The following is a 17,985-nucleotide window of genomic DNA, read 5'->3' on the forward strand; positions in this document are numbered from 1 at the left end:
TATATATATATATATAGGCATTGGACTCCCCCCAAAAGACCTCTAGGAAGCCAACATCCTCTGGGATCTATCTCAGGCTTTCCAGGGATGCCCCCTCCCTTCCCTCCAGGACCTGGCAGAAGGGAACAGGACTTCCAGTGAGAAACCAGCTAAGTGTAAGTGGGGATGACTCACTTGTGGGAGGGGGGAGGGGCCCCTGCTGAAACTCTGCTGAGTCAGCACAGTGACCGAAGGTATGTATGGCCCCCTCCTCTTTCCTGTTGTCAACTCCCAGGATGGCCCCACTCCTTACTTTCCAAAACCCAGACTGGCTTCACCTGGAAGTATCTGGCAAGGAAGAGGGTGAGATGGGGGGGGTCCCTTCTTCATGGTCCTCTCCTCTCAGATTTTGCCAGTTAGTGTCACTTAGGCCCAGTCATTCTGCCAGCAAGAACCCACAAGGGCAGGGCTTTTGCTGGAGCACTTTTAACTTGTCCTGTCTCATTTCTACGCCCCAGGCTCAGTTCCCCATTAGTCCAGGAGCTCCTTGAGTGCCCAGGCCTGCCTCCCCTTATACCTGGGACCCAGCCAGAGGGACCTAACTCAGAGGGCTCAGTGAGCAGACAGAAGCGGTAGCTGCCCATTCTGGCCCCAGTACCTTGCCAGCCCTCACTGGGGTGGACTCAGCAAGACCGCCCAGGGCTAATCTGGACTCCAGTCTGGCCCAGGCCCTGGGCTGTTAGCCAGCATCTCTGTTCCTCTGCCTCCTACAGTGCAGTGACTTTGGCTGCTGGGATGGCTCCAGGTGTCCTGGGGCCCCTGAGCTCCATCCAGACCCGCCCTGCCAGCAGTGGTGATAACATCCCATGATCCCACAGTCAGGGGCTAATTACTACTGTCCAAGCTGAGGCGCCTCCGCCCCTGCTCTGGGGTCACAGAAACTGCCGATGTTTCCCTCTTGGCTGATGTTCCCCCCAACTCCCCACACGGGTCTGGTTAATGATGGGCTGTGGGGCTGGCGCCTGGAGCCTTAGGCGGGAAGCACAGTGCGTGGGAGAAAAGGGGGCGCGGCAGCCTGGGAAAAGCCCCGAGAAGCGTAACCTAGGATCTTGCAGACAGGCCCAGCCAGCCCTGTTACCCACAGCTAGGAAGCCCTGGTGTGGAGACAGCCATGATGGGGGTGCTCTGGCAAATCCCACCTTTCTCTGAAACCTAGCAGGACGGGCTAGGGGGCAGGGGTGAATCAGGGAGCTGAGCTCTGCCTTCTCCCACTAGGTATACAGGGTTGAGGATGCCTGGATTGTCCTCCTGCAGGACTGAATCCTGCTGTTGCCCCAGCCCCAGGGCTCCTGGAAGATGGGTCCCGAGGCAGCCTTCAACTCTACCTTTGTGCCCTGGAAATATGCTCTGTCTCTTGGCCCTGCCCCTCTCCATTTCTAGCCTTCTGGGCAGCATCTCTTGGTTCTCTCTGTACCTCCTATTCTATACCCTACCTGCCGCCTTTCCTCTGGGCAGGGGTGGAGAGGAAGGGTGTGTGTGCACTGGAAATCAGGAGAGGCAGGCTCTGGGGATTGCTACCTGGTCACTGTTTTTGTCTGGCTCTAGAGAGGGCCAGTATCCTTTACTGTATGAGGAAAGTGCTGGATCTGAGGACCCTTGAGGACTGTCCTTTGGGTCTGATTTGTTACTCTCTGCCCCAGCTCTGCCCTTCCTCTGTATCTGCCTCTGGGAACCTGTCTGCTAAGTGGCTGTCTATGCTTGCCAGCTCCTCCAGAAAGCCCTCCTAGATTAAGTGGTCTATCAGGTAAATTCAGGATGCACTTGGCAAAGCTGGGGCACAAGGATTCTATACCCAAACAATTGCCAAGGCCAGCTGACTCCAGCTCCCAAATAGCTTTGAATCCATCTTTGTTCTCCATCTGCACTGGCTCAAATCCAAACTCCTCCCAAACACTCCCCCTACCTGTGTGTCCCCCCTGCCATTCCCTCACACCAGCAGTGTCCCATTTCCTCATTTTTTTCGACACTCCTGGGCTGGAACTCTGCACTCAACACTCTCCCTTTGAATCTTAGCACTCAGGATCTCATGCTCCTCCGGCTGTCTCCTGTGCAGCCCAAACCATCTCTTGCTATTCCACTATAGCATAATGCTGTCTACTGCTCCCTCTAACTTCTTCTCACTCAGCAGCCAGAGTGATCTCTAGAAAACATAGATCACCTTTGCTTCAAATTCTCTTGTGGCTTCCTGCAGTCTTCAAGATCAACTCCAAGACCCTTTTGAGTTCCAGACCTCATGCTGGGCATCTCTAGCCAACAGCCACATCCTCTCCCCATTCTTTCCTCTTTCCTGCCACGGTGGAGAATATTATTAAACCTCTGTCATGCCATTCCCTCTACCTGATGACTGCTCCAGTTCTCTTTGTCCTTCCTGAGTCACCTTAGACTTGGGTTTTGAGGAGGCAGCTTCCTGAAGCCACTGTCCCCAGTTGTGTTGCTCTTGCACCAAGGGTCCCAGCACCCGGGCATGCCTCTGTCATAGCATTCCTGCCTCATGCCTAGCTAACAGGAATCACGAGGGCCTCCCAGAGTGATTGGTGGAGAAGATTGTGAGGCAGCTGGGGGCCTTGGCCAGGATTAGCTATTTCTCAGGTTGGACCATAGCTTCCTGAGAAATGTACATTAGCCGGGAGCAGAGACACAAAATGAGGCCTCCTGTGTGCACAGAAGGGTCAGGCCAGGGCCTGAATTTCTCCTTCCTTGACTGAAAGCAGGAAGCTACACCCCAACAGGCTGTAGGCTGACCTGCTCTCTTGCCCCATATCCTGCTAGATTTCCAGTTGCTACTTCCTGATTCCTTTCCTCTCTCTCCTCTCCTCTGCCCCAGTTCCTGGCACCCACTCTTTCTTCCTTCCTCATGCCAGACCATGAGGTGAAAAATATTTTTCTCACCCAAGGAAGCTGTGGTCCCGAGGCTCTGCTCCCAATCCCTGTTTGTGGCTGCATGTTCCCCACCTCCACACACTCCCACATAGCTAGGGTTTCCCTGGTCCTGGCCTTCCTGGCTCAAAGGCCAAGATTCGTGCAGGGCCCAGTCAATGCCAACCTCTCCACCCCAGCAGCAGAAAATCCCACTATCTCCCAGAAAATGCTCAGCCAGGAGCTCCTCGGCAAGTGTGCATGGTTAATGACACATTTGGGGAGTGTAGGCAGCAGCCTTTTTGGAAGGCTAGTATGAGGGTGGGAGAGACTGGGGGGGCCGCAAAGAAAGTAGAAGGGAAAATTCCTCAGTTTTCCCTAGGAGAACCTTTTAAAAGCTCAGTATTGACATATGCGTTGTTTCAGCCCTTGGGATTCCAACCAACATTCAGCATGTGTTTGGAAGCAAACTTTCTCGGACCAGCCTTATACTAGGCAGGGCCAGTTGGCCCACCTCTGTGCCCAATTCTTGACGTCCTGTTCAGCTATAGCCAGCTGCCTGCTCAGAGGCTGTGGGGGAGAAGAGAGTCAGGTGGGTGCACCTGATTAGAAGAGCCTGCAGGAAATGCTACTCTAAGAGCATGGGATTGGGCAGAAATCCCATGATAGGGGTTGAAAGGAAGAAAAGGTGGGGTGTATAAAGTAATCAGTGCACAAACACTGACTTTGAATCGGGACAAATCTGAGTTTGTATCTGCTGGTTATTAGCTGGGAAACTGAGTAAATTGCATTAGTCTCCCTGGGCCTTAGTTTTCTCATGTGTAAAATGAGGATAATGACAGTTCTACCTCCTAGAGCTGATATGAGGCTGAAGTGGGATGCCTCATACACGTTATTAGCATAGTGCTTGGCACATATTCTGCTACATAAGTGGTTGTGTTATTATAATGTGGGGAAAGACCTGCCTAGGATGCAGGTGAGTTGGTTTCCGTCCCAGCTCTACCAGCCCACCATGTGATTCGGAGCAAGTCCCTGCTGTGTACTCCACAAAGCACTATTGACCTTGGCACTGCTGTCCCTTTGGACTGGATAATTCTCTGCTGTGGGAGAGCTCTCTTGTACATTGTACGATGTTTAGCAACATCCTTGGTCTCTACCCATTCGGTATCAGGAGCTCTACCTCCACTTATTGTCACACGTCCCCTGCTGGCCTAACCACAGGGATGTTAGGCTCAGGCAGAGGTGGTGGTTTATAAAGGATGTGCAGGGCTGACTGTGGCAAGCTGGGCGCACAGACGAGTAGGAAGGACAGTTGCGGGGGCACTCCATCAGTGACTGTCTGCCTATGCACAGAGGTGGGTAAGAAGAAGGGTGCAGGTCTTCCTGATTGGAGAGTTTGGTCCTGGGTTCTGTTGGAGAAGGGGTGTTGAGTGGTATTTGGGGGAGACATGTGGGGAAAACAGAGGCCCCCTGGGGAGCTGACTGTTGGAACATGGGTTGTGGAGTGGTATGAGAAGGAACAGAAGGGGAGGCATGCAGAGAGAGTACTGCTGGAACCCTGAGACAGGGAGGACAGAGAGGGAAGGGAGGCTGGGAAGGCAGGAGCCAGGCTGGGTTTCCCAAAGCAGAAACCAGGTCAGGCAGCGTCTTCCTCCGGCTGGTAAACTGCTATCATTTCAGAAGGATTTTCACCTCATTTGGTTCCTGCTTAAGTGAAATCCACAACATGTGTTCTCTGCATTAGTGGAGTGTTTGTGCTTAATTAGAGGCAAATTCTTTCATATTAAAGTCATTAAGTTTTGCCGTTTGTGCTCTTCAACCTGGGCCTGGCTCTCTGGGCTCTTCCCTTAATGTGGGAGGGCCTCGCTGCTGCCTTGCGCTCTCACAAGGCACACACATGTATGCGTATACTCATACTTTCTGTGGCACTCAGACCCCACTGCACCAGCCCATGTGCCCATCCCATCCAGGGCTGGTATCTATCACTCTGGCCTCTCTGTCCACACCCCAAGCACCTCGAAGAGGGTGGCTCCTTGTCTTAGAGGGGTTTCTTATAGGCAAGGCTTTTGGTCAGAGGGACTCTGGAGCTGCAGGGCAGACTGTCCAGGCTGGGACCCTCCAAGGATAGCACCACCTGAGTCCCAGGGGGCTGAGTCCAATGAGTTAGCAGGGTTGCTGGAGGGACACTGGGATAGGCTTTTGACCCCAGCCCCTCAGGAAGCTACTAGCCTTTCGCACTGAAATGCAATCACCTTGGGCTTCGTAGCCCCGGGGTGACCTGACACTATTGGACATGGAGGAGATCTGTGGCTAGGACCCTAAAGTAACCTCCTCCCTTCCACCTGCTTCAGAAGTATCTTAGGGAGGGCCCTGCACAGTGACAACCATCTTCTGCAATGTTTCAATGGGTGCAACCTGCACTCACGACCCAGTGGGTCAGCCTCTCTTTACTCCTCTGATTTAAGGCTGTCTTCAGAGCTTTCCTTTCCCTTTCCTGGACTAGGGACCCCTGCAGAAGGCAGCAGTCATCAGATGCTCTGTGATGACCAAGGTCTGGGGGCAGGCAACAAGAAGATGCTGGAAACAGGGGACTGGCAAAGTCTTCGGTCACATTTTGTCTTTGATCCCTCAAGGGACTTCAGCACAGGGCTGGAGGTGGCCAGGAAGGCAGGTGTTCTGGGGACCAGGTCTGCTGCGGTAGAAAAGAGGAGGCAAGACACCTATTCTATGCTCCCTTGGCTGAGGAGAGATTCCCAAGACCCCCCATGGTGCAGAGTCCCAGAGTCCCAGAATTCAGGCTTAAGTCTGATGGCATCTGAGTGGATGGACTCTGGGAGGATGAGGACCATATCATAAGATGCTACAGAGGAGATCACAGGGGAAAGGGCAGGAATGCCTTTTCATGGTCCTTCCATCACTCATTGTTTCAGAAACACCTGAGTTTTCACACGCCTCAACCTGCTTTCTGGCTGAGCTCTCACCCTCAACCCTGATTCCCTGCCTAGGCCAAGGCTCAGTGAGAATGAACATCTCTCCTCCAAATACAGGCAATGGCCCTTGGTTTAACTGGAGCTGGGTCCGCCAAGGTCACCCAAACTCTGGCTTTTGCTAGGCTACTCTGATTGCCTAAACCCTTCCCAATATCAACCCCTAAAACAACCCCAACACCCTAAACTCCATAGGAGCTCTGGCTTGACTCTCAAGTCAATGTCAACCTAGACCACAACAAAACCCAGATCATGACCCCAACTCAAGTGCTTACCTCTTTCTGGCTATAACCACATGAGGTAGCAAAGCTCAAGTAGGGCTGTCCCTGAAGCAAAATCCCAAACCCTTCTTTCTCTCCCTCTCTCTTTTTACATATCAGGTTGCCCAGGCTGGTCCCAAACTCCTGGGCTCAAGCAATCCTCTTGCTTCAGCCTCCCAAGCAGCTGGGACTAATGACACTTGCCACTGTGTTTGATCTACTCTCTACTCTTATGAAGCTGCAGGTCCAAACTTAGGCCCATCTTGATGTCACCTAGAGGGAGGGCACTACAGCTCAGTTTTCTTCCTACCTGTCAGGCTCCTTTGAGGTGGGTGGACAAAGTGGGGTCCTCCAAGGGTCCTGCTATGTATTTTGAGAAGTCAGCCTAAGTGGCAACACCTCCTATTCTGCTGGTGGGTCAGCCTGATGGAGAACCTTGTGGCATCCTGGGGTCCCTGGAGTGTCCCTCTCCCCAGTGCCAGGAGCTTGAATGGGGTCGTAGTGGAGGGAATATAGGTTTTCCCATTTTTCCTGGTCAGCTACAGTGCTCTCCAACCATCAGACCCATGGTCAAGTCCCATGACCTTCCCTAAACTCCATCTTTTCACTGTGAAATGGCCTTAGCAGTCCACCTTGCTTGGTTGGGGTTGGGTGAGGACAGAGTTAGGGTGCTTGGTTGGGATGAGAGCAGAGTGAGATTACTTATAGAAACTGACTTTCCTGCCGGCCATGGTGGCACATGCCTGTAATCCCAGCACTCAGGAGGCTGAGGCAGGAGGATCACTGTGAGTTCAAGACTAACCTGGGCTACATAGTGAGTTCCAGGTCAGTCTCAACTACATAGTGAGACCCTGTCTCAAAAAACCCAAAAAAAAAATGGAAGAAGAAAATGACTTTCCCAGTTCTGTCCAGTCTTCTGGGAAACCCAGACTTGTCAGCTCCTGGCACCAGGCTGTCATCATCTCCTCCTTCCTTTTTCTCAGAAGCACCCAAATCACCACCCTCCGCTTGGCAAAGTGCTGAGAGGTGCACATCTTTGCTGCTGCTGCAGTCTGTCTTCTTTCTGGCAAGGCAGGCAGGGGCACATCGGGTGAGGGGACCCGGGTGAGGGGACCCAAGAAGCAGGGGAGAAACCCAGGCCTGGCCACTCCTCCCAGCTCTGCTTGCTGTCTACCTGTTGTGTCACTGTTTCGAGTGGGGGGTCTTTCCCATCCTCCTCCCCACTCTCAAGGAGCGCTCTGCCCAACACGAACTATCAAGAGCCTCACCCAGTCCTGCTTCCAGCTCAGACTTGTTGGGGTTTCAGGAGTCACTGGGTAGGGTCCCGGCATGCCAGGGCCTGCTCCTCATCCTGCCTCATGGAGGGAGCCAGCACGTAGGTACAGGGCACGGCGCCCAGCTGCGAGGGTGCAGCACTGCCTCTCTGGCCACCTGCTGCCCTTCCCCCTTCCTTTCCCATGCCTTCCTAGCCCTGCCCACAGTGGCCCCGGAAGCCCAGGAGCAGCCCTCAGCAGTGATGTGTGGAAGGGGTGGACCCAGGTTCTCTAAATCTGCCATCTACTGTCCCTCTCACTGCCCCAAGAAGGGCCATCCCCTTAGCGGAAAAAGCCAAGGGTCTCAAGTGCTCCCCACCTTTTCTGCAAAGAAAAGTACAGTGGGTCATGTCCCCTGCCATACTCCTCCCAGGGATGGCAAGAACAGTTAGCATATGTGTATGGATGACCTGTGCCAGGCCCAGCTCTGAGTGTTTACGTATATTAATCCACTTAAATCTTACAACTCTGGGAGCTAAGTACCATTACTGTCCTCACTTTAGAGATGAGGCATTCAGAGAGGGCAAGTAACCTGCCCGAGGTCAAACAGACTTGAGGTCAATTCTAATCTGGACTGATTGTCTCCAGAGGCTATGCCTTTTTGCCTTTTCACCATGTCACCCGCTGTCCCACATTTCTCGCCTTCCTCAGGAAGTAGTGGCTGTCAATTTTCCACCCTTTCAGTCATGGTTGAGGGTGTACATGGCCCGTGGACTTCTCTCCATGTCTGTCAGCCCTAGCCTGAGTCTGATGAGAGGCTGGAGAGGGCTCCCTACAGGCAGGGAAGACAGCCTCCCTCTGCCTCTTGGCCTTGGCTTTGGGGAGAGGCTGAGCCTGACATCCTCCTCTATTCCTGCCAGGACTAGGGGCCAACCCAGCCTCAAAGGGCCAATAATGGGGACACCACACACATAAAACCTCCATTCTTCCCCTGGTCCTTGACTCCCAGCCCAAACTCTGCTACTTTCTGGCTGTGGGTCTTTGTCTTTCTGTCCCTTAGCACCTCCACCTGGGCAACTGTGGAGTGATATGTTTGGGCATTGCTTGCAACACAGTGAGGAGGCTAAGAAAAAGGTGTGCTGAGCACTTTTGCAAACTAGAGACAGCTAATGGAGCTACCACGTGGTAAGCACCTGTGGTGTCAGGTATTTACACACACACACACACACACACACACACACACACACACACATTCTCATTTAATCTTCCCAACGGTCTCAGGAAGGGGTTCCCTCAGCCTCATGTTCAGAGAGGTGAGTGGCTGCTAAGCTGAGTCCTTTCCCAAGGCCAGAAATGGAAGGTACTGGTACTGGTACTCTTTCCCTCCTAGCAGTCACCCAGCTTCTCCCACCTAGCATGCACACCTTCAGCTCTCCCACTACCAGTTCTCAGCAGCTTTGAACCTAGGAAGTGCTCATAAGAAATCAGCTCTTCCCTAAGCCAGGTTCAGGCAGCTCAGCCCCCAAGGTGAATAGGGACCCTTCCTATCTCCCACCACCAGGGAATGTTGGCCAGCTCCACCGTGGGGCTCCCACCAGAGGCTGCTGGGATATCAGGCCAAATTAGCTTAATGAGTTTGGGCCAGGCTTTAATTGGGGCCTTCTGCTTTGCAGCACAGACTCCTGCTTTCATTTTTAATACTGGGAAAGGGTGGGTTTTCTTTTCTGTCTTTCCCATGCATTTTCATCCTGGCTAATGGCTCCTCACTCAGAAAGGCCCCTACAACTGCTAATTGGATTTAATTACTGGGGTAATTAATGATTCAATTGGAAAACTGAAATGTTGTGGGTAAATTTTGTATATAAATAGGTGGGAAAGTCAAAGGGATGAAGAAGTCAGGCTGAGGCCCAAGGAAGGAAGGTCTGGGTGAGAGGAAGGGGCAGGCTGAGAATCCTTAGCTTGGGACTGACAGGCTCTTCTTGGCTCCCCATGTGTAGATGAGGAAAAGGGCGCAGAGGAGATGACTGTCTGACATTGCAAAGATGAAGTTGGTGAGAATCTGGGAACAGGAAAGTGGGAGCCTGTCTGGAAGAGGGGTGGGCAGGTATAGTTTGGCCTGCTCCATAACCTGATAATGGTCATAGAAAGCACCTGGGGAAGACCTATCAGCCAGACACAAGCCCATAGAAATGTACTGTGCTTGTTTCTCTTGTTGTGGTTACCCAGGCCCTGCCTCTGGGTCATGAGATAAGCAAACAGCTCATCAAGGCAGGAGGCAGCCAAGGAGAAGAGATCTTGCAGTCACTGGGTGTGTGGCTGGAAGGCCACCACCACTAGCTGTGAACCTTTCTTCCCTCTCTGCTTCTTTTTCCTGGCTTAGTCTGTTAAGGCTCCTGACTTCCTGTATCTTCCTTGTCTCACTTATACCCACTGACAGCAGCCTGAAGGACTAGGAAATGGGAAGGGTGCATTGAGTAAGGCTTTACCCTTTGAACGTTATGGTGACTTACAGCTTTTGTTTTTCTGGTAAGGGGAGTCTTGGAAGGTGAGAGGTAGGGATTGGCTTTCTCACTGAGCCTTCATGATGCCTGCAGGGTGAGAACCCAACTGGCCATCTTGCCCTCCATGTGTCCACACTGAACTCCTCTCTCAAGTGCATCCCTTGCCCCCACCTCCAGGGTCCAAGCCTATCTATCAGTTACACCATTATAGCCATTTGACTCATCTTTGAATTTTTTAGAATACGGCCCCTGAGCTTCCTGTCCTTACTGCAGCTCACCTGGTAATCAGGCTCCCACCATTTCCTATCTGTACTCACGGCACTGATAATACTAAAAGTAGTGAACGTTTACTCAGCAGCACTGGATGTCTAAGGGGTATGATGCCAGGCAACGAATCTCATTTCGCCTTCACAAAAGCCTTGTGAGACAGGCACCACAGTCATGCTGGGAAACTGAGGCCCAAGCTGGCGAACTGATCTGTCCACACCACTTTGCTAACAGGTAGATGTGAATGCAAATCAAATCTTATGACACAAGTTCCCAGCTGGCCCTCCAGTGCCTTGGGGTGAATCTAAAGCTACTTATCAGGCCTTTACAATCTGCCCCTGCCTAAATTCCCAGCTCTCTCTCCTGCCCCTCCCATACTCCACCCTCCACACCAGCCTCCTGGAAAACTCCTACTTCAACACCCTGGTCCCACAGTGACACCCAGAGTCCTTGCAAACCCACTGTCCCTAGCTCCTGGCTCAAACTGCAGTCCCTGGTGCTCAGTGTTTGTCTGTGCCAGGAAGGGGACACATTCATGTCTGGAACCCCAGCACCCAGCCTGGTATTTGCACTGGGGAACACTTTGCATCCAGTTCACTCAATAACCTGTGATAGCCAAACCCAAGGAAATAGAGGGACTTGGGTCCCTGTCAACTTTTCAAGTCACCAAGAGCTTTTAATTAAGACTTCTTAGGAAGCTGGCTGATCAGAGGAGAATCAGACTTTCTGGTGAAGGGCAAGATTACTTGCAAAGAGGAAAGATCCTCTAAGAGGAAGGCTGGTGGCCACAGAGGTGGGAGTGCATCCAATCCCTGCCCCAGTGGGAAAAGGGGCACCCTCTTCCAGCGTCTGCTGCCCAGGCTAGTTTGCAGTGGCAATCTCTCGCTCTCTTCCTACAGTCCCATTTACTCTGAGGATCCAGGACTCTGGAACAATTAACAGGAAGGTGCTGCCCCTTTTGAAGATCCTAAAATTAAGACCCAGAGTGGAAAGTGAATTAGGAGAATCCAAGTCTGTTGACTCTTCTACATTCTGGGTTCCAAAGCAATGGGGAAGAAGACCAGCCAGAAGCAGCCTCTGTGAAGGTTTGTGGTAAGGGTCTTTGAAGGGCAGGCTGGCAACCCACAGCACTGCTGAGAAATCAGGCATCAAGGACAGTGCTCCTATTCCCTGGTTCCCACTATCTCGAGCTGCAGCAGCCCCAGGCAGGGCCTCTTGGTGCAATCTGGAGGTGCTCTGGAGTTCAACCCGCCTGTCCCCTAGGGGTGGGGTGGATGAGGGAGGGCTGAAGAAGCAGGTCAAAGCCAATGCTTTTTGCTGCCCCACCCCCACTGAGAGCAGCACAGCCAAGCCTGTAGGACCAGAAGCTGGGCGCTGTCCTGACATGTCCTGGAGACACACAGCTTGAGTGGGAAGGGAGGCAATGAGTCAGGGCTGAGAGTGGGGCAGAAAGGGGGATGGACAGGGTGGGTAGGAAGTTTGTCCCACCTCAGGCTATCAGGGCTGGCAGGAAGCCGGGCAGGGGTGGATTCTCAGGGACCAGGGACAGCAGCACAGGCACACTGAGGCATTGGCCCCAGACCCTACCCCATAGGCTGAGGTCCCAGACCAGTGCTGCAGGATAGCTGCGGCAAGGTGGAACTCAGTGCCTGGCTTCTGGCTTATCCATTGTGTAGGAAGGGTGCTGAGGGCAGGTATTAGGAGATAGGTGTGCACTGCACCCCAAAAGGGGCTATCACCAACAGGAGGCCTGGGGAGGCCACCAGGCAAGAGGACCAGCATCCTGTTTGCCAGCAACCCCCTCAGACCTGCCACCACTGGGTACCTCCTTCTGTGGCGGGCAGAGGCTGGCCCAGGGAGTGGCAGTGCCCACGCTGTGCAGGGGAAGGTCTGGCGCCCACAATGGTGGTGGGGGGCAGGGAAGTTGGGCGAGGATTAGGGCGGGGAGACGCTTTGAACCTCAGAATAACTGGTGGGAACTGGTTCTTGACTCATGGCAGAGAAAGGGGGGTCAGGAGGAATGGCAAGGGTTTATGCTTTATTATTATTTTTTTTATGAGATGTGAGCTTAAGCAATTAAAAATATGCATTTTATTTTACATCATCTGCCCTGCTGTGTCTCTTCATCTCTGCTCCAGCCCTGGTCCTGTCAGAATGGCCTGCACCTCATAGTTAACTTCTCATCTTCAAAGTGATTAAATTGAGCATATGCCTAAGTTTTTAAAGGCTCAGCACCCCCTCCTTTGAGGTTCCCTCAACCCTAAAAGGAAATAATGGTTAGTATGTGCTTCCTGCCCCTATAACTCTAGCAGTGAGTGGCTGTTTCTGCCGATATTGGCTGAACACCTACCACACTTCCCTTTTTCACTTCCATCATTTGGAGGAGGTCTTCATATTCCCACTTCACAGAGGAGGAAACTGAGGCCCAGTGGTTGAGAAATCTGCCAAGTTGCATAGCTAAAGAATAGTGGAACCCAAACTTGGACCTGAGCCTTCTGGCTGCTGTGTGCTGCCCTCTGCGCTCCCTCTCAGCATGATGTTCTCCTGACTTTGACTCCTCAGAACCCTCTCTGAGACCAGAGTCCAGCGTTCCATTCCCTGCCAAGCCCAGCAATAGCTGTGCTGCTAGAAGCAGGACCAACTTATGCAGAAGCGGGTGGGTGTCACAGGCTGAAGCCTGGTAGTGTGGGTCTTTCTTCAGGCTCAGGGAAAGGACAGAGCAGGTGGGCTTTGGAGCTCACATAGTGGAGCCAGCTGGTGCTCAGACAGGTAGCTAGGACCAGACCCTGCCCTGCCCAACCTGCTGCCCCAGGCACCAGTTGGCAAAGACACCCAAGTGGACTAGAGCAAGAAAGCCTTTGGTGAAGTGACACCTGTGCCTGGCCTCTGGGCCAGGTGGCAGCAGATGGGGGTCATGTACAGCAAGATTTGAGGTTTTGAGCTTCTGAGACTTCCTAAGCAGAGGTTACAGAGGGATGATGTCATGTGTTACCTTCTGCTTATGGTACAATTTGAACCCAGACACCCCCACCCATGTGATAAAGCAAACTCTGCCCCTTTTTTCAAGGTGCCTATAATTGAAGATTTTGCCAAAATGTTTGACACCCTTCACTAGTGGAGAAATTCTTCCTGGTATCTATCCTTAATACCTCTTGATGCAATGGAAGCACATTCTGTCCTGTGGTGAGCTTGGGCCTGTTGGGTCAGGTAGTAGAGCCAGGGATGAGGCAGTTCTTCATCCTCTTAAGGAGAGAACAGGGAGGGAGCTTAGGTAGCAGATAGAATGGGCTGGGCACTTACACTAACTGGCAAGTTGCCTTAACCCTGTGAGCCTCATTTCCTCATGTGTGAAGCAGACTTAATATTTTATCTTAAAATGACTATAAGGACTCAGAACAATAATGTATGGACACAGGCAAGTGCGCAACAGAGCAGCTGCTCAGGAGGTGGTTGCTGTGGTATGTGGCCACTCTTAGGTCAACGACAGAGCCACAGAGGGGACCATTCCTTGAGGCTGGAGCAGGGCCTGTTCCTGCACCCTAAAGTGGGCCCCAGGTGCTCTCCAAAGGCTAAGGCTACTAGGATTTGTCCCGATTCTCTGAGTCGCCCTCTATGTGGGCCTGCAAAGCTCACAATTGGTTTCAGCCAGCTCAACTACTTTCCCCCAAATCAGCACCCTCAAACAGGCCTGTGGGGTCTGGCCTGGTTCTGAAGCCCTCTGGCCAGCGGGGGGCCCCCGGAGAGCTCTCCAAAGTCCTGGAATGTCCTCTCTGTGGAGGACAGGGGGAAGTGGCCCTGAATCTCTGTTGGCCGGTCCCCTGGGTGGGCACCACCACCAGCCGTGCTCACACTGTGGCATGTGACAAGCCCCAAGGGCATGACGAAAAGAAGGGGGTGTACTAAGGGGTTTCTCCAAATTCCCCAAATCTCAGACCGTTCCAAGTGTCCTCAAGGGAACCTCGAGACTGCCCATGTCCTGCCAGCAGATGCCAGTCATGGCAGCTCCTTCCTCTCCCTGCATTCTTCCCTCCACCCCAGGTCAGCCACACCCAGGTGTGTGCCTAGCCCAAAGACCTGGAGAGTAGAGGCCCCCATTCCAAGTGTCCACTGAACCCCATACTCTGGCACCTCCAATGGGCGGATGCAGCCTGGTTTCTGGGTCTGGCTAGAGTCTCAGGATAGCTGGGAGGGCTCCATTCTGACACTCTGCCTGCTCCCTTGTCACCACAAATTTGGAAGGAAAGTGGGAGGGGCCTGGAATAGGGCTTTTGAGAGACTTGGTGGAGTCACTGCGGGGTGGCACAGGACTGGAGCTGCCACATAGCCGGCCCTAAAGTCCTTAGCACTACTTTTCAAAACAGCCATAAGACAGCAGCAGAAAGCGAGCCTGGGCAGCACTCAAGGACTGCTAGAGTCAGAGCAGCAGCCAGGATCCATATCGAGGTCTGCCACTCCAAATACAATGTGCTCCACACATAGCGTGAAGTTCCCAGAGGAGGTGACTGTTTCCCAGGCCTGGCTCTGCCACTTCTGGCCATGTGAAGCTTGGAAAACATAACCTCTTTGGGTCTCTCTTCCTAGAAAGTGGGGATTACAGCCACCACGACACAGGTCCTGCAGGTCTGTTGGGGCCATTAGGGAAAATAACCTAAAAGGGGACTGTGTTGTAGGCAGAGGTGCAGAACACTAGCTGTTCCCTTGATCTGAGGGCAGGGAACAGGAGAGCATTGCCCCTGGGGGTGGGGGATCTAGACTCTTGCAGTCATTGGAGGCAGGAGGGGGCGGAGGTTGTGACCTTGCCTTTCCATTCTGACCTCTTTGGGTGTAAGTTCCGGGTCATCCAGAGGTAGCCTGTTCTTGGCTCTGAGGGTCCCTGGTGTGACACATTCATTTACTTACAATGTCAAATATCAAGCACTGACACTTCACGAAAGAGGATTGGCCTGGGAGTTAGGTGACTTAAGTTCAATCCTGGCGCTGCCCAAGAGCCAGAGAACTAAGAGGCTTTCCCTTTTGAGACCTCAGTTTCCTAACTCAAACTACAGGGCTGGTGAGGTGTTTCTTCAGGTTCCAAATGGCTCAGCCAGTCTGGGAGTCTCTGCTCTGCAGCCAGCCCCCAACAGGCTACACTGTGATAAGCAAAAGCTCTAGGCCCTGGGGGATGGTGGGTTAGGGTTACCCTTACAGTTACAGGCTCCTGGGGGCTGCTAGTTGCTGGCAACAGAACCCTGCAGTGCCACCATGGTGTGGCAGGATGCAGAACAGGTTGGATTTCACAAACCTCCAAGGCGGTATCTGCAGTGCCCCCCCACCCCCGTAGCCACCATAGAGGTGTTTCTTGGAGCTGTCATTTCTTGACAAGGCAGGGCTGGGCCCTGTTCTGGGATCACAGAGGATGAGGGAGGGCATCAGCTGCAGGAAATGAAACAAACTTAGGCTCTTGCCCAAGTCAAAAAGCAGACTTAGCTTCTGGAGTCAGAGTGGCTTCCAGGCAGGGAGACCTTAAACTCACACCCAGGAAATGAGACTGTTAGTAAGCAAGACTCACAATGTGAGTCAGGGTGACATGAGGTGAGATGGGTGGATGGGTTCTCAGGAGGCTAGGCCATTAGCAGAGCACTTGCTTACTCTGTAGTTCTGGTTCTGCCTCTGCTAGCTGTTCCCAGTGAGGTCTCACTGAGGTACTTAACCATGGTGCTCAGTTTGCCACCTGTGAAATGGGAACGCCAGGCACTGCTCCTTTTACCTCTTGAGATTATTTCTAAGAGCAAACCAAAGTGGCCTTGTTCTATGAAGGAAATCTGAGGGATTTCTAGTACTTCTCCTAAGTTCTGTTTCCCAGAGTAGCAGCCACAGCTCTGTGCAGAGCTTCACCCATCGGGGGGATGGATCCCCCAGCTCTGTGCAACTGTGCTTCACTGAGGAGGTGACATCAGAGAGGTGAGGTGACTGAGACTTGGTATTAGGGGTTTTCTGGGGTTCAGCACCCAGGGAAGAGGACAAGATGAGTTGTGGGGTCCCTTTCAACTTGCAGCCCCTTAAACAGGACTCTAGGGGCTTCCCCTTAAGGTGACACTTCTCCTGTCCTTCTCTACTTTGGGGACAAGTTCTATGAGGACAGGCCAAGGCTGGGATCCTGAAGGCCAAGCCTGGCCTGGTTCAGACTTTTCCCTTCCTCATGCTCCGGGGGGCATCTGGAGAGGAGACAAATCTCGGGGAGATGCTAATTAGTTCCGACAAGTTAATAAAGAAAGCTTAATTTATTCTCCATATCTCATTTCCTTCCCTTTGCTTTATTTTCCTGTACAACAAGCTGCTGCTGGGGAAGTGGAGGGGCAGAGGGGTTGCGGAGGGTCAAGCTGAAGCCAACCCAAATCCACCTACCCCCACCTCCACAGCCCCTGTCCCACCCCCACCATACTCCTCCATGGCTCCAGGAAGCCAGCCCCAGATATTAAGCTGTCAAACCGCTCCCAATTATCTCCCTCTATGCCCGCCGGCTCCAGGGGCGACAGTTGTAGCAAGCTAGCGTTGACTCATTCTGTCACTGGCCTGCCCTACTCTGGGAAAATGCAATTTAATGAAGTCCGATGGCAGGGCTGGGGCAGACAGGGTCCTAGGAAGACAGTGGTCGCAGTGCAGGGACAGCCGATAGGCTCCACTTCCTGTGGGACCAGTGTCTTCGATCTGCGTGACACCACCTCACCTCCAGACCCTGGAGGAGTCATGCTGTGCTCCCTTCCTCCACTCACCTCTCCAGCAGCTCCGAGCAACAGTGGCATTAACCTTCTCAGTGAGGGCCCCTCTTCCCTCGGCTGCCTGTTTTAACAGCGTATGGTCATGACAGCTGGGAAACCCTTCCTGCTGTTTCATCTCCATCCCTTTTGCTGAAGAGAAGTCCATTCCCCATGCTTTTTGATCCTGAACACAGGAGTGGGTCAGCTCCTGCCTGATGCCATCCAGGCAGGTCCAGGGGTGGGGATGAGGTGACCGTGTGTGGCTCAACCAGCTCTGGGGCTGGGAAAAGTGGGTCTCCCCTTTTGCTTTTGACTGGGAATGGTCTGGCCTGCCTCTTGCCCTTTTTTCATTCCACATCATCAGAGACCCTTCCAAGAGATCCTTGTGCTTTCCAGCTGTACAGCAAACAGGCCCTCTTGCTCTAGGCTCCTGGGTTCAAATCTCAACTCTGCCACTTGCTAGCTGTACAGCCTTCTACCTTCTGTGCTTGTTTCCTCATCTATTAAAACGGAGACAGAGTAGTCCCTTCCCCATTGGCTGTTGGGAAGATTGCACAACTTTCTATAAGCAAAACCTGTGGAGCTGACCCTGGCACCATGAAGAGCCAGATAATGGCAGTGAACACCCTGAGAACACGAGGGCCCTGCCTTGTCACCACTGGGTGCCCACAGCCTGCCAAGGCCTGCACACGGGAGATCAACAAAGAATCGCTGACTGATGGAAGGGAGGACCAGGAGGCCAAGGTGCCTCGGCACTTCCTGAGCCTCAGTGGAAAGGGGCTGGGGCCCAGGCAGGTTTGAGAAGTGCTAATGGCACAGAGTTTCTCCCTGGTGACTCCTCTCTGGATCCCAAACACTAGAGACCCAAAATATTAGGAAGGGCCTTCATGAATGTGCCAAAGAACAACATAAATACATATCAGACAATAGGAGGCAATAGGGCATCTCTAGAGCTCACAGATTGGGCGGATTGACCCTCAGAAGTCGGGCTCTATGCTTCTTGTAACACCTGGTCCTAAGCACCCTGGACTTTACAAATGGTGAGAAGGGTCCCTAGTTCTACACAGATCTACTCAGCAGAGAGT

Source organism: Fukomys damarensis, unplaced genomic scaffold (genome assembly GCF_012274545.1).
Source record: "Fukomys damarensis isolate Sample0158 unplaced genomic scaffold, DMR_v1.0_HiC HiC_scaffold_16, whole genome shotgun sequence".
Classification (NCBI taxonomy): Eukaryota; Metazoa; Chordata; class Mammalia; order Rodentia; family Bathyergidae; genus Fukomys; species Fukomys damarensis.